Source organism: Hyla sarda, chromosome 7 (assembly GCF_029499605.1).
Source record: "Hyla sarda isolate aHylSar1 chromosome 7, aHylSar1.hap1, whole genome shotgun sequence".
Classification (NCBI taxonomy): domain Eukaryota; kingdom Metazoa; phylum Chordata; class Amphibia; order Anura; family Hylidae; genus Hyla; species Hyla sarda.
In genome coordinates this window covers 34,632,586-34,649,271 of record NC_079195.1, presented here as the reverse complement: position 1 = coordinate 34,649,271, position 16,686 = coordinate 34,632,586, and the positions used below count along the sequence as shown (strand labels likewise).

The 16,686-nt window shown below is 43.6% G+C and overlaps 1 protein-coding gene across 11 annotated transcripts in view; it reads left to right on the top strand.

Moving 5' to 3' along the window:
• LDB1 (LIM domain binding 1) overlaps nucleotides 1–16,686 on the top strand; it is a 236,549-nt gene that overhangs the window by 85,211 nt on the left and 134,652 nt on the right. For 6 of the 11 annotated variants that reach the window (XM_056531469.1, XM_056531460.1, XM_056531459.1 and 3 more), the window contains exon 1: nucleotides 157–175. The exons of 2 other annotated variants lie outside the window; for them this stretch is intronic. The gene's annotated coding sequence lies outside the window, so the exon portion shown is untranslated. Of the gene's footprint in view, nucleotides 1–156; nucleotides 176–201; nucleotides 221–16,686 lie in introns of those variants that run through there. 3 more of the 11 variants (XM_056531461.1, XM_056531454.1, XM_056531458.1) reach the window with 2 other exon arrangements.

Below are 16,686 nucleotides of genomic sequence, written 5' to 3'. Positions count from 1 at the left end.
ATTACAGTTGGCTTAACCAGAGGACTGTGGTCAGATTGGTCAACTGTCTAATGCGTATGGGGCTTATCAACTCTCCCCCAAATGCAGATGTCAGGGAAGAGAACAGTTGGAAATGCTGAAATCCAATCCCTTTGTTTAGAAGTGACTTTCTCCCCTCAGCCCATCCAGAGGACATGTAGGTGTATGGAGGGATCAGAAAAAATAGTTTGTTGTCCAACAGGTATCTCAAATGCATTTGCAGCTTTACTGTCCTGAAAAACAACTTTAACATGTTACTCACACCTGAGACCCTCCGCGACCATGAGATATAAGCCAGAGAAGCAGGTGGCACTGCGCTCCACTCCCTGGCCGGCTTGCAGATCTGACCTTTTTTTTTTTTGCATAGAAGTCAATGCAGAGAAAAGGTCAGATCTGCCAGCCGGGGACCAGAGCGCAATGCATAATGTTAAGTGTATGGCAGATGTTTTGAGAAAGAAGGGTTGAGCATGTTGAATTTCCCAATGCTCAGTTATTTTGTTCTCATGGAAGTTAAGCTACTCTTACTTTGCCCGGCCAAGCAAGCATGTGTATGGTGGGGTTGGGAGGAATAGCCCCTCGCAGCGTACACCACGCCCCCACAATGCAAGTCTATGGGAGGGAGCGTGAAGTCATGACCCCGGCCGCTCACTTCAAGCATTCTAAATGAACACCGGGTACTGCACAGAGATCGCGGGGGTCCCAGCACAGGACCTCCACAATCACACATCTTATCCCTTATCCTTTGGATAGGGGATAAGATGTCTAGGGGCGGAGTACCTCACCTGTCATTACTGGAGGGGGCACCATCGGCACTTGATCACCTCTGCACTTAGAAGGAAAGTATAGACACAGCAATATTTGTAATTTATAAGATAACATCCTTACCCCCCCCTTATCCCTTATCATGTCCCCTGTCCAGCCATGCACCTGTATATTAAACCACATCCTCACCATACCTACTGAACAATCCGGTGCCTCGGCACTTAGCATTGGTACAGGTTGCAGGGAGCAGACATCTCTTCTCCCGAGTCTAGTACACTTCAACTCTCGTTAAAGCTGAGAAGAAAAGGTTGAAAAGTGGAGAAATGTGCAGATTTGCATGAGTACACAAGCTGTTTGTTAGCTGGAGGCTTAGCACAGCTCTCTGCCGGTACAGTAAATACAGTAAGCATCTCTACCGCACAGACACAATTACAGGTTACCTTCTGCACGGAGGCGTGACGTTCTTGGCAATGTTATGACTCGACTTAATGGGATAACTGTGCTTCTTACAAGACTCATGAAATGTTACTCCACTTAATTCTGTAAAGGGGTTCGAAACCTTGTAAACAAAACCGCTTAACCTCGAGTCCTCTCACCTGGGGTACGATGATCTCAGGAAATACTTCTTTTCATCCACACATGCGGCTGCAAAGTTCATCCGGGCAGCCTGCCCACATGGACTAGATGCATACGTAGCAGTCAATGTACAGGAGAGCTGGAGCAAATATGCACAGACAGCTGTACGTAGTAAGATATCTAGTTTCATTTGGATTTTTCTAGATTCTCCTTCCAGGCTCAGTCAAGGATCAGAACTGCATTAAAGGAAATGTATCATTTAGATTTTTTTAATCTTTTCTATTTTATAATTGGAAAAGTTTTTTGTTTTTAAATGGTCGCCATATAAGCCTGTGAGTGATGGACACCAATACATGTATCCATTACAGGTATCCATTTATAGCAGTGGTGCCCAACTTAGTCCTCAGGGCGACAAACAGTTCAGAATTTTAAGTTTTCCCTTTTCTATTCCTTTGGAGTGAATGAAAAAACCCAGAATGTTAGTAGGCCTTGGGGACTAGTGTGGTGTCCCGGTACCGGATTGCATCCGTTACCTTGTGGTGAGGTCTCCAAAGTCAGAGTCCCTAGGTGGGGTCCTCATCAATAGTTAGCCCCTTGTCACCCCTTTAATAGTTAAAATTATTCAAATTCAATGTGTAAATATGTAAATAAAGTGTACTTACCTTGTTGTGGCGTCGCAGGACCTGCGGGTCACGTGATGCGTTCCAAAAAACTCTATGGTTTTCTGGTTCAAGGACATTTGGAGGAAGTCAGGTGATCGCCCACCATGCATTGTAACGGTGAGTGACAGCTGACACGGACCAATCCAAAACGGCCCTGCCCATATAAGGGAGCGGCGGCCATTAATCTCGCTCTTTCCTCGTGGGCTGCTGATAGAGGAGGATCTGCGCAGCTGTCATCAGCAGTGACTAGGCCCAAGCCTTGTGGCAACGGCCATCTTTACAAAACTGTGAGATATCACAATCCCTGTAAACTCCGCAAGACCACCGGACCTAAATAGACCCCTAAATCCGGACGGATCTCTGCACCAGTCCTAATTTTAATAATCCTTTGGATAAGTCAATGGTCCTCAGCATCTGTCAATCACTGCCGTGCTGTATAGAGACTGTATTGCTAAGACTGTTGCTGTTAATTGGATGTACCGCAAGTACCTCAGTAAAGTTTATGCAAGTTCAAGTTCATCTCTATTGTGGACCTTCATTCATTTAAGCACGCACCTATCGTTTCTGGGAAGGGTGGCGATAGGCCGAAGATTTACCTCAGCGTATTAACCCTCACCCTGGCGTCACGAGTGACAGGGGTCAAATTAACCCCTCATATACAGAAGCAACACCCCAACTACACTCACCCCAAGGCAGTTACCACACTAGCTTGGGAGAAAACATGGTGAACTCCAGAATTTTCTACTAAAATGAGAGGTGAAGCGTCTCCTCATAACAGATTACTGCAGACTCAGAGCTGTGACAAAGCACCTTACCTGCTCCCAATGATGTGCCTCAGGGATTCTCACACAACTGCAAACCAGATGCCAGTGTCACCCATCTTCATAGATGTACGTTTGTCTAATCTGTGGTAATGATTACACGAATCTGGCGTTTATTCAGATACTCTTCTACAAATGCAAAGATCCGATCGTATCCTGTATGATAACAAGTGAATGTGTACAACAATTGCCTAAATGGGCGCTGTCAGATTCAAAAACTTGTACATCTTGGCAAAACATTAACCTTTCTAATAAACTTCATAAGAAAATTGTATTTCCTTTTTTACAGAAGTCATGGCTTAAAAAATCATGGCTTTGTCCAGGCTGAAGCACAGGCATGGACAAAGTCCAGTAAGTGAGGGTGAGCTAGTACTCCCCTGTGCTCTCTCCTGTCTGATAGTACTCCTCTGTGCTCTCTCTTGTCTGATAATACTCCTCTGTGCTCTCTCCTGTCTGATAATACTCCTCTGTGCTCTCTCCTGTCTGATAGTACTCCTCTGTGCTCTCTCCTGTCTGATAGGACTCCACTGTGCTCTCTCCTGTCTGATAGTACTCCTCTGTGCTCTCTCCTGTCTGATAGGACTCCACTGTGCTCTCTCCTGTCTGATACTACACCTCTGTGCTCCCTCCTGTCTGATAGTACTCCTCTGTGCTCTCTCCTGTCTGATACTACTCCTCTGTGCTCTCTCCTGTCTGATAGTACTCCTCTATGCCCTCTCCTGTCTGATAGTACTCCTCTGTGCTATCTCCTGTCTGATACTACACCTCTGTGCTCCCTCCTGTCTGATAGTACTCCTCTGTGCTCTCTCCTGTCTGATACTACTCCTCTGTGCTCTCTCCTGTCTGATAGCACTCCTCTGTGCTCTCTCCTTTCTGATAGTACTCCTCTGTGCTGTCTCCTGTATTATAGCACTCCTCTGTGCTCTCTCCTGTCTGATAGGACTCCTCTGTGCTCTCTCCTGTCTGATAGCACTCCTCTGTGCTCTATCCTGTCTGATAGGACTCCTCTGTGCTCTCTCTTGTCTGATAGCACTCCTCTGTGATCTCTCCTTTCTGATAGTACTCCTCTGTGCTTTCTCCTGTCTGATAGGACTCCTCTGTGCTCTCTCCTGTCTGATAGGACTCCTCTGTGCTCTCTCCTATCCTATCACAGATCAGGCTGCGGAAGGATTTCTACCCAAATGCCTTTTGCTGCTGGAGCCCTTCGGCTATAACTACTTCTCCCCAGAACATTACACACGTAAATATACATTTTCTGACAAAATATGACAATATTACCTATACACATAGTAGCTCTGTCACTGTACATGTTTACCTAGGCTTCCAGATGAACTCTTGCCAGTAGAGCGCCCTGTGCACGATAGACAGGAATATAGTTAGACATTAGATATGACATTTGATGACTGATGTGGACTGGAAATATAAACTGGTCAGCTACAGTACTAACTAGACATGACATTTGACTAGTTTAGATACACACAACGCTATGTACACTAGGCTTAGTTATTCTGTACTGATGATCGATGGTGGTTGCAGAGCCTGTGATGCAGCGTGGCTTTGTGGGTGACTGCCGGAGACGGGTGCTGTAGCCGGAACCTCTAAGATGGCTGCGCCCAAGGAATTTCCTGTCTAGGTCCGGTCAGCAAAATCTTCCCCTGTGCAGCATAGGGCGGCTCTTTGGTTCTTCCTCGCTTGATTGAAGAGGCGTCACCACTGGGGACTGACGTAGGCGGAGCTGCGAACGCTCGTCTGCGTGGGTAACACCGGACCAGAATAACCCTTCCAGGTACAGATTCTATACAGTTCACAATGGCAGATAACAGTATTTTCTTCACCTCCCCCTATATTTCACAAGCACCTCGGAATAAAAACTTTTTACTGACAAAGTCAGGCACACTTTCTGGCGCAATTTTTGTTCCCATCTGCATGCAAATTTTCGGCAATACTGGATACAGTTCAGACTGGGTGGGTACTTTTTGCATAAGGCGCACACTCGTATTCTGTTCATAGGACACCAAAAGTTGTGGTGAGGGTGTGATGAGGGCAGATGGAATTACCCTAGGGGCAGATGGCATTAATCCCTTGTGTTGGTGATGCCAGGGCATGGTTTATCCTCTACACCACCCGAAGGTATACCGCAGGATCCTGGACTAGGCACAAGGGGCAAATAATGACTCCGGCACCAAGTTACTGAACAACGGCAGCTTTACTGAGTCAGACAGATGTAACAGTCTATACAGCTTGGCTAGGCCCAAGGAGGTGACCAGTGACTTCAGAGACCACAGGGCTTGCTGAGACTTAGGGTAATCTTGGACAATTTGATGCAGGGCCATCATGCTGACTTGAGACAGATTGACTTGGATTGACTTGACTGAGACTGACTATGACAGACTTCACCCCGTTTGTAGCTTACCAGGTTTTGACTTGCACCTGTGGGGTAGTAGACGTGTGGATCCGTGGCTGCGTGGTAAACGTTGGGCCTTCTTAGGACACCAGACACTCTCTCAGGACTTGACCTCACTGCAACTCAGCAAAGGCTCAAAGAGACTGAGGAAGCTCCACCCAGGCTTATATGGGGAGACTCAGGAGGGGTCCCATAGGTCCCTTTGCAGGTCACATGGTCACTGGTACCTTCCCTGGTTACAATCACATGACAACAAAACTTAACTCCTTAATGACGTAGGACGTATATTTACATCCTGCGCCGGCTCCCACGATATAACGAGGCGTCACGCGTTGACCCCGCATCATATCGGGTCAGTCCCGGCAGCCATCAACTGCCTGGACCAGCGGCTAATACCTGACATTACCGATCGCGGTGATGCCTGGTATTAACTCTTCAGACGCGGTGATCAAAGTTTATCGCCGTGTCCGAAGTGAAAGTGAAAGCTTCCCGGCAGCTAAGTGTTGCTGTTCGGGACCGCCGCGGTGAAATCGCGGCATTCCCGAACAGCTTGCAGGACGCAAGGAGGAGCCCTACCTGCCTACTGAGCGTCCGATCGCTGAATGACTGCTCCGTGCCTGAGATCCAGGCAGGAGCAGTCGAGCGGCAATAACACTGATCAATGCCGTGCTATTGCATGGCAGTGATCAGTGTAGGAAATCAGTGTGTGCAATGTTATAGTCCCCTATGGGGGTTATAATGGGGGCTATAACATTGCAAAAAAAAAAAAAGTGAAAATAAAGTGTTAATAAATGGGATTTAACCCCTTCCCTAATAAAAATCTGAATCACCCCCCTTTACCCATTTAAAAAAAAAAAAACTGTTGTAAATAAAAATAAATATAAACATATGTGGTATCGCCACGTGCGTAAATGTCTGAACTATAAAAATATATTGTTAATTAAACCGCATGGTCAATGGCGTACACATAAAAAAATTCCAAAGTCCAAAAATAGGGTATTTTTGGTCACTTTTTATACCATAAAAAAATGAATAAAAAGCGATCAAAAAGTTTGATCAAAACAAAAATGGTACCGATAAAAACTTCAGATCACGGCGCAAAAAATTTGCCCTCATACATATGCGGAAAAATAAAAAGTTATAGGGGTCAGAAGATGACATTTTTAAACCTATTAATTTTCCTGCATGTAGTTATGATTTTTTCCATGAGTACGACAATATCCAACCTATATAAGTAGGGGATCATTTTAATCGTGTGGACCAACAGAATAAAGATAAAAGGTGTCATTTTTACCGAAAAATGCACTGCGTAGAAACGGAAGCCCCCCCCCCCCCAATTTTGTCGCACAATGATAATTTTTTTTGGTTTTGCCGTAGATTTTTGGGTAAAATGACTGATGTCATTACAAAGTAGAATTTGTGCCACAAAAAATAAGTCATCATATGGATTTTTAGGTGGAAAATTTAAAGGGTTATGATTTTTAAAATGTAAGGGGGAAAAAATGAAAGTGCAAAAACTGAAAACGCTGAGTCCTTAAGGGGTTAAAGGTATATAACATTTTATGTACATCACATGATATAACACAGGCACTTAGGGGAATACATAAGACACAAGTACAAGGGGTGGTGGGGCAGGGGTCACGGAATGGAGTCTGCCAGACAGGGCATCAAAGGTACAGGGGTGCAACTCCTGTACTGGGCTACCACATCACACATTATCTATCTATCTCATATCTATCTATCTATCTCATATCTATCTATCTATTTATCTATCTCATATCTATCTATCTATCTATCTCATATCTATCTCATATCTATCTATCTCATATCTATCTATCTATCTCATATCTATCTATCTATTTATCTATCTCATATCTATCTATCTATCTATCTCATATCTATCTCATATCTTTCTCATATCTATCTATCTCTCTCATATCTATCTAGAGAAGCAGGTGGAGCAGCACTCAAGTTGAGTTAGGTGCAGTGGGTGCAGGCTGTGGATGGGCCCTGGTCCTCGGGCCCCGATGAAATACAGCAACCAAGTAAACGCAGCAGCACTCCAGCGTAGTGAAGAATAGTGACTTTTATTTATCACCAAAAAGCAATAGCGACGTTTCAACCACCTCACGTGGCCGTCCTCAAGCCTTGAGGACGGCCACGTGAGGTGGTTGAAACGTCGCTATTGCTTTTTGGTGATAAATAAAAGTCACTATTCTTCACTACGCTGGAGTGCTGCTGCGTTTACTTGGTTGCTCATATCTATCTATCTATCTCATATCTATCTATCTATCTCATATCTATCTATCTATATATCTCATATCTATCTATCTATTTATCTATCTCATATTTATTTATCTATCTAATATCTATCTAGCAAACAGGTAAATGCCGCAGCACTCTAGCGTAGTGAGAAATAGTGACTTAATTTATCACCAAAATACACCACCTCTCGTGGCCGTCCTCAAGGCGCAATGTATTTTGGTGATAAATTAAGTCACTATTTCTCACTACGCTAGAGTGCTGCGGCATTTACCTGTTTGCTATATCTAATTGGGGCTCGAGGACCAGGGCCCATCCACAGCTTGCACCCTCTACAACACGTCTATTTGAGTGCTGCTCCACCTGCTTTTTCTTCTAATATCTATCTATCTATCTCATATCTATCTATCTCAATCTCATATCTATCTATCTCATATCTATCTATCTCATATCTATCTCGTATCTATCTATCTCTATCTATCTCATATCTATCTATCTCTATCTATCTCATATCTATCTATCTCTATCTATCTCATATCTATCTATCTCATATCTATCTATCTATCTCTATCTATCTCATATCTATCTATCTCATATCTATCTATCTCATATCTATCTATCTCATATCTATCTATCTCGTATCTATCTATCTCTTATCTATCTATCTCATATCTATCTATCTCTATCTATCTCATATCTATCTATCTCATATCTATCTATCTCTATCTATCTCATATCTATCTATCTCATATCTATCTATCTATCTCATATCTATCTATCTCATATCTATCTATCTCTATCTATCTATCTATCTATCATATCTATCTATCTATCTCATATCTATGTATCTATCTATCTCATATCTATCTATCTATCTCTCATATCTATTTATCTATCTATCTATCTCTCATATCTATTTATTTCATATCTATCTATCTCATATCTATCTATCTATTTATCTCATATCTATCTATCTATCTCATATCTATCTATCTATCTCTCATATCTATTTATCTATCTATCTCTCATATCTATTTATCTATCTATCTTTCATATCTATTTATTTCATATCTATCTATCTCATATCTATCTATCTATTTATCTCATATCTATCTATCTATCTATCTATCTATCTCATATCTATCTATCTATCTATCTATCTATCTATCTATCTATCTACCTATCTATATCATATCTATCTATATCTACTGCCAGACATTGTCTATCCTTACACTCAGGTGACGGAATGATCATCTGTGTAATGTCTATGAGCACGTTGGTGCTATATTACTATTAGCTTATGCTATATATCGGTAATACGGCAGCTGTGCCCGAGCTGTGGCGCCTCCGACCACCGTACGTCTGTGGTGTGTTTCCACGGATGGCTGTACTTTTTTTTGTCAGCGGCCTATGTTTAGTATGCACGCGGCATATCAGGATGTGAATGAATTCCTTGGAACAGTCTGTCTCCATGGGCACAGCCTGCACAGCTGCAGCATATGGGATATGTTTGTGCAGTGTCCCTGTGTATATGTGTGTGTGTGCGCGCGCGCGCGCCTTTGTATACATGTGCTTGCTGAATTCCCCGGCTGCCTGTGACGTGCGCTGCAGAGTTTCAGCGTCTCGCTGCTCACATGTATCCGACATGTGACACCGCAAAACCGAGTTAAGAATTAACTCATGCCCCATTTTTCTTTCTTTTTTTTTTTTTTTAAAGCAGGATGACCGAATATAAAGAGTCTCCGTACTGCACACACGCAGGAGAATCAATGGCTGCTGATGCTGTTCATCATGGCCAGATGTTCTCCAGCGATTATGCTACGGCTTTGATTATAAGACTGGAGCGAGGATAGAGAAATCCTTGAAAGAAATGTAGAGTGCAATATAAGCAGAAGGTTAGGGGGGCTAAGAAACCCCTTAAGGGTGCAGACATTTTTTTTAATTTCCAAAGTGCCTCCAGCTGTTGCAAAACTTCAACTCCCAGCATGCCCGGACAGCCTTCGGCTGTCCGGGCATGCTGGGAGTTGTAGTTTTGCAGCAGCAGAAATGCACTCTCATTGGGAAACATATTGTTGGGGGTCCCATATGTCATCCCCCCCCCCCACTGTTCACATACTTCTCACCTATCCTGTGATATAAGCCTTTCAAAGTGCATAACATAAATTTGTTATCTGTGGTTTTACTATGGCGCACCCTAGAGGTGAGGGCAGGTAGCCGGAAATTAAGCCCTTGAAAAAGGGATTTGGGGTTCTGTATCCCTAAAAAAGAAGATAATGGTATAATTGGATATGTCTGGGCATAGTTTTGCAACAGCTGGAGGCACGAAGGCAGTTTGGGCATGCTGGGAGTTGTGGTTTTGCAACCGCTGGAGGCCCAAAAGCTGTCTGGGCATGCTGGGAGTTGTGGTTTTGCAACAGCTGGAGGCACGAAGGCAGTTTGGGCATGCTGGGAGTTGTGGTTTTGCAACAGCTGGAGGCACAAAAGCTGTCTGGGCATGCTGGGAGTTGTGGTTTTGCAACAGCTGGAGGCACAAAGGCAGTTTTGGCATGCTGGGAGTTGTGGTTTTGTAACAGCTGGAGGCACAAAAGCTGTCTGGGCATGCTGGGAGTTGTGGTTTTGCAACAGCTGGAGGCACAAAGGCAGTTTGAGCATGCTGGGAGTTGTGGTTTTGCAACAGCTGGAGGCTGGAAGGCAGTTTGGGCAAGCTGGAAGTTGTGGTTTTGCAACAGCTGGAGGCACAACGGCAGTTTGGGCATGCTGGGAGTTGTGGTTTTGCAACAGCTGGAGGCACAAGAGCTGTCTGGGCATGCTGGGAGTGGTAGTTTTGCAACAGCTAGAGGCACCCTGGTTGAGAAACACTGGTCTAAGGCATCTCTTCAGCCAAACAGCTGTCGGCAGATAGGAGACATGTCCGTTCAGAGCAGCCTGAAGTGATTGGATGAAGAAACCCAGCCCAACACAGTAGACTCAGGGAGGAAGTGACTGCATGGTGAGTGAGGGCAGGCTCAGTGCTTGCCTTGGACACGCCCCTTCCTGAGCAGTGGATATCAGAATGAGCGAGCAGCAGAACAGAGGGATTTGTGAGCCAAATACAGAAGCTAGACACATAGAAAAGCCATGTAAAGCATCTGCATGACCTAGTAACATATAGAAGCATCATTTTTTTGTGATACGACAAAGTCACAATACTTTTACACTAACCCCCACTTTGCGCAAAAATGTTGTGACTTTTCTAAAACTTTAAGGCTTGCTTTGCAAGTGGGTGGAACTTGGTATAAAGTGGGCATGAAAGGGTTGTAAGCGCCAGTGTAAATTGTAGCTAAAATCTACGTAGCGAATGATTCCAGAACGCCACCCGGTACCGGCATATGAAATGCTCTGTACAGCTGAGCCTCCATTGTGTACCCCAGGTAAGTAAAGATTCATTTATTTTGGGGGGGTTGTAAATATTTTGGGGTGTGCTGAAGGGAGTCATATGAAATATTTTTGATTCAAATGCTATAGGTTGGGGCATATTTCTTTCTACACCAGAGTGCCTCCATCTGTGGCAAAACTACAATTCCCAGCATGCCTGTAGTTTCTGATATAAAGATCAGTCATAAAGGGTTGTAAAAGATCAGAAAAGGCATCTTTCCTTTTTTTCCCCCTTAAAAAGCACCACTCTCTTTCATACACTGTGTCTGGTGTGGCACCTCTTGCCTTTTCAATTGCATTAGGCTGCAATACCAGATATAACCTATGACAGGAGTGGTGCTGTTTCCGTAAAAGTAAACATTTGTTCTAATCTGACTCCCTCACTCTGGATACACGTCTACATTATGTGAATGTGATTTGCGTTCCCCTGTAACTAATACAAAGAAACCTCAATTTAATAAACAGGTGCGTCACCATATTAATCTCCTGCATTAGCCGGGGGCTGTTCCTACAGTCCTGTGGTTGGAAAGATAAATATACTTTGGATGTTTCCACCTTTCCTATATTGGGAGGAAAGTTGTCGCCCCTCCCTACGAAGAACAAGTTGCACAAGAAGTTATTTTTGGTTCTAAAAAACATCTGATCCCTACAGGCAGATCCTGACTTTTTGGTGGCGGGGGTCTGTAAAGCACGTGTTTGTATGATACAGGGGCTCTAGGACACGCTCTGATATGCAGATTGAGGATATATAAGTCATATCAAGCATATACATTTTTAAAGATAAGAAAGTTTTCCCAAATCCACAGCTTGAAAACAGTTTACACATTGGACTCAATAATAACTCAGTATGCAGTTAGCTTATAAGCTCCCTCTAGTGGTGGCTGACGGAAGGCAGAATTTTATACGGTATGTTTAGTTTACACCTACTTGGTTTCAGTGGATAGTGAAGGTTAGGGTAAAATGTTTATTTTTTTTTTTCGAATTTGCGATATTTCGCGAATATACGGACGAATATTTCGCATATTCGCTATGTTTATTCTTTATTTTCATGCGAAAATTCGTAATGAAATAGGCCTAGTGCATATGCGCGATTATATCTTTCACCTAAAAGATGGGCGGGATCAGTGTTCTCTAACTGGAAATGCTGACATTCACGAATATTTGCATATTCGCAAAAAAGAAAAAAAGAAATATATATATATATATATTCATCAGTACAAACATATATCACTATATTGTAAATATTTTCGAAATCGCGAAGTGCTGATATTCACGGTAAAAATTTGTATTTCGAATATTCGCGCTCAACACTAGTGTCGGGTTGTGCATGAGCCATTGCTCCATTCATTCTCTGTGTGAGCCATGGAAATAGCCAAATTCAGTGTTTGTTCCAGCGGTTGGATCCCTCGCGTTCAGCTAGTTAAAGGGGTACTCCACTGCCCCAGCATTTGCCCCCTCCCATAGACTTGCATTGAGGGGGCGTGGCGTGATGTCAGGAGGGGCGTGGCTGTGACATCACGACTCCCGCAGCCCACACCCAGCGTTTGGAACAAAATTTTGTGAATGCAGAGGCAGTGGAGTACCCCTTTAAAGTGGTACTTCTAAGTAGAGTTTTTAATTTTTTTAAAGATGCCTAGCCTGTTTTACCTTTACTCACTGCTAGAGCTCCATAGGTGCCTCCACTACTACTGCTGCGGACCCCAATGCAATCTTCTTCCTGGTGCCGGTGGTCAATCCGTCCCAATGCAGCTCAGCAAATGGTTGACCATAGCTGTGTCCCAGTTTGACCAGTGAGTGGAAATGTGACATATTGAGCCCTGGCACCAGAAAGAAGACAGGGCCAGGGATCAATATTTCACACGCAGGGCATCTTAAAAAAAAAAATAAACACCTTATCCTGGAGTACCCTTTTAACTTTCTCATGGCTGCCTTCAAGCACCACTAGAGGGAGCTTATGAGCCAATTGCATACTGAGTTATTATTGAGTTCAATGTGTAAGCTGTATGTCCTACTTTTTCAAGCTCCCTCTGGTGGCAAGAATATTCTCATTGACTATATTCAGAGGATTTGGGACAGTGTATCAGTAAAACAGATTGTTAACTGATAAATATGTAGTAAGCAATGAATCAAGGCCGCATTTTTAGTTGGCTTTGGGGGCTTATATTGAAGTTTCTGGTGCCAATGCAAAATCTGTAACATGGTCCCCACCCGGGGCTGATGCAAGGATTTTTGCCACCCTAGGCGAAAGCTAATTTTGGGCCCCTTGACCCCTCACATTGGCTCCGCCCCACCTTACTACTGGAGTGACACACTGTAACAAATCTCCTCCTCATGGGGCGTATGTATGGAGGCACGCTCGATGTCAAGATGCTGGACGGAAATAACCTGCCTGTCTCACCTTGGAGGTGGCACTGCATCGGGGGGGTTGAAATGGTGATGCTGGTTGGTCAGGTGCTTCGGATGCTGGCTGGCTACTAACTTTCATGCAGTGAGCAGAGTGGCGCCCCCATCAAGAGGGCGCGCTAGGCAGATGCCTATTTTGCTTATAGGCAGAACCGGCCCTGTCTCCCCCACCTGTCATGTGTCTTCCTATGTGGCATCAGCACCCTGGGCCCCTCCAGGCTATCTGGGTACCAGCAATTGCTCTGCCACTGGTAAGGGACAAGGGGACATCTGCACCGAATTCAAATTTCGTCATACTCGCAGATGGTAAATTGCCGCTTTCATTGCCGCCTCTCAGTTCTACGTGTTTTTCGGGAAGAGCTGTTCCAGTGGCGTATACCCCCCTCCCCCCCCATCCTCATAGGTGAGAAGAGGCCGCTAATGGCCGCTCATTACCTGGGATAATGAACATGTGCGCTCCTCATACCTGGGGATTCTAAGCAGAGCTGCTATTTCGTTCCCATGGCCCTTCACCTTGAGACAGGTATCCAAGCAACTGCCTCATAGGGAATTAGCTCCAGACGGCAGCCGAGGCTCAACGTGTTATCTGTATTTTACTATAGTTCTAGTGTAACCTCCTGCATTACCATCCAAGGACGAGCAGAGCCATACGCTGCATTCAGGGAGCTGTAGTGGAAAAGGACCTGGAGACCGCAGAATGACCCGATTTTATTCTGCACGAGCAAGATGCATTATATTCTATACCACTGTTTCCCAATGTACCTCCAGCTGTTGCAAAACTACAACTCCCAGCATGCTCAGACAGCCTTTTGCTTACATTAGTGCAGTCTTTCCCAACCAGGGTGTCTCCAGCTGTTGCAAAACTACCACTCCCAGCATGCCCGGACAGCCTTTTGCTTACATTAGTGCAGTGTTTCCCAACCAGGGTGCCTCCAGCTGTTGCAAAACTACCACTCCCAGCATGCCCGGACAGCCTTTGGCTTACATTAGTGCAGTGTTTCCCAACCAGGGTGCCTCCAGCTGTTGCAAAACTACCACTCCCAGCATGCCCGGACAGCCTTTTGCTTACATTAGTGCAGTGTTTCCCAACCAGGGTGCCTCCAGCTGTTGCAAAACTACACTCCCAGCATGCCCGGACAGCCTTTTGCTTACATTAGTGCAGTGTTTCCCAACCAGGGTGCCTCCAGCTGTTGCAAAACTACAACTCCCAGCATGCCCGGATAGCCTTTTGCTTACTTTAGTGCAGTGTTTCCCAACCAGGGTGCCTCCAGCTGTTGCAAAACTACACTCCCAGCATGCCCGGACAGCCTTTTGCTTACATTAGTGCAGTGTTTCCCAACTAGGGTGCCTCCAGCTGTTGCAAAACTACAACTCCCAGCATGCCCAGACAGCCTTTTGCTTACATTAGTGCAGTGTTTCCCAACCAGGGGGCCTCCAGCTGTTGCAAAACTACAACTCCCAGCATGCCCGGACAGCCTTTGGCTGTCCGGGCATGCTGAGAGTTGCAGTTTTGCAACAGCTGGAGGCATGCTGGTTCGGAAACACTGTTCTTTGTACTAAAAAAAAAATCGTCCTTTTTACACTTCCTTACATTTCAAAATAAGGATCTCTTCTTGCTGTCAGTGAATGGAAACGTTCTTACCTTTATTCACAAGCTGGAAAACTTTCCCTGGCCCAGCTCGGCTTAACCAGTTCCAGTTATGCTGAAATGTATCAATGCCTGGAATCCTAAGCAAGTTAAACCTAGTAGAAGCACAATTTAAAAAAAAAATTAGAGCAATGAAATACATTTTTTACTTCAATATTTAAAAAAAAAGTTTACATTAAACTGAGTAGAAGCACCTTTTTTTAAATGATGGCATTAAATATATATATATATATATATATATATATATATATATATATATACACACACACACATATATTTTTATGTATTATAAAATAATGGCAGTTTGCTACAATGTATCAAGTCAGGGAATCCTCTTTGAGTTAAACACAGCAGAAGCACAATTAAAAGAATTATGGCAGTTTAAAAAATGTAATTTATTATTATTATTTTTTAATGATGGCTGTTTGCTACAATGCATCAATGCCGGGAATCCTCTTTAGCACAGTTTCTTTTTAACATTTATGGCAGTTAAAGAAATTATAAAAATTATTTAAAAAAATAAAAAATAATAATAATAATAATAATGATATATATATTTATATATATATATATATATATATATATATATATATATTAACTATGACAGTTTGCTACAATGTATCAAAGCAGGCAATCCTCTATGAGTTAAATCCAGCAGAAGCACAATTTTTAAAACTGATGTGGGTTCACGTGCAGGATTTTGGTCAGTATTTGATCAGAAATCCTAGCCAAAATTAAAAGGGGTACTCCGATTGGAAAAATATATATATTTTTTAAATCAACTGGTGCCAGAAAGTTAAACAGATTTGTAAATGACTTCTATTTAAAAATCTTAATCCTTCCAGTACGTATCAGCTGCTGTACACTACAGAGGAAGTTCTTTTCTGGTTTTTTTTTTGTATTGCAAAACCTGCCTGTGATTCTCGAGATGCTGCATGATAATTGATCATGTAATGCGCGTCAAACAGGTCGCTGGAGTACATTTCTGCAAAATTAATTTTTGCGCAAATGATAATTTCAGCGCACCAGCCAGTGCATCTGCAAACCACAACCCCCTGAAAAGGTACAGCAAGAAAAATGATCAAGCCAGTGCAGACAACATGAAAATGGTGCAAAATTAGATATAACTTTGGTGCAAAATTTTTCAGGTGCACACTCCTTTCCAGATAAATTCCAGCCTTACACCTGCTGACAAGTTTCTATGAACCATGACTAAGGGCACATGAATGCATCCAAAACGCGTCAGTCCATACTGGCTTTTAAAAAAAATTAGATCAATTAAAGCATTAAAGATTATTTTGTCCGGGAACGGATTCTTTTTTTCTACATATCAGCGTTTCCATTCAATGACAGCAAGCCTGAAATCATCACAATGTTAACGAAAAAAATAATACAGGGAGCGGATCCAACAGGAAAGAGAAGACTTGCGCTCTTTTCAGTGAAGTTGTTTTCCTGGCTTAGGTTTGGGGTTGAAACTGCACCCAGAGGTGTAAGTTGTAGCTTCTGGGCCCCAATGCAAAATCTGCAACAGGGCCCCATGTGCCAATTATAATACTGGTCTCTTATGGGAGAGATGTGCTTTGGGGCCCCCTGAGGCACCAGGGCCCCCAATGCGACTGCTGCCTCTGCACCCCCAATAGTTACACCCCTGATTGCACCCCAATGTGTAAAGTTGCAGAACTTTAGGGTATCGCTTATTCAAAGTGTAAAGTTCAT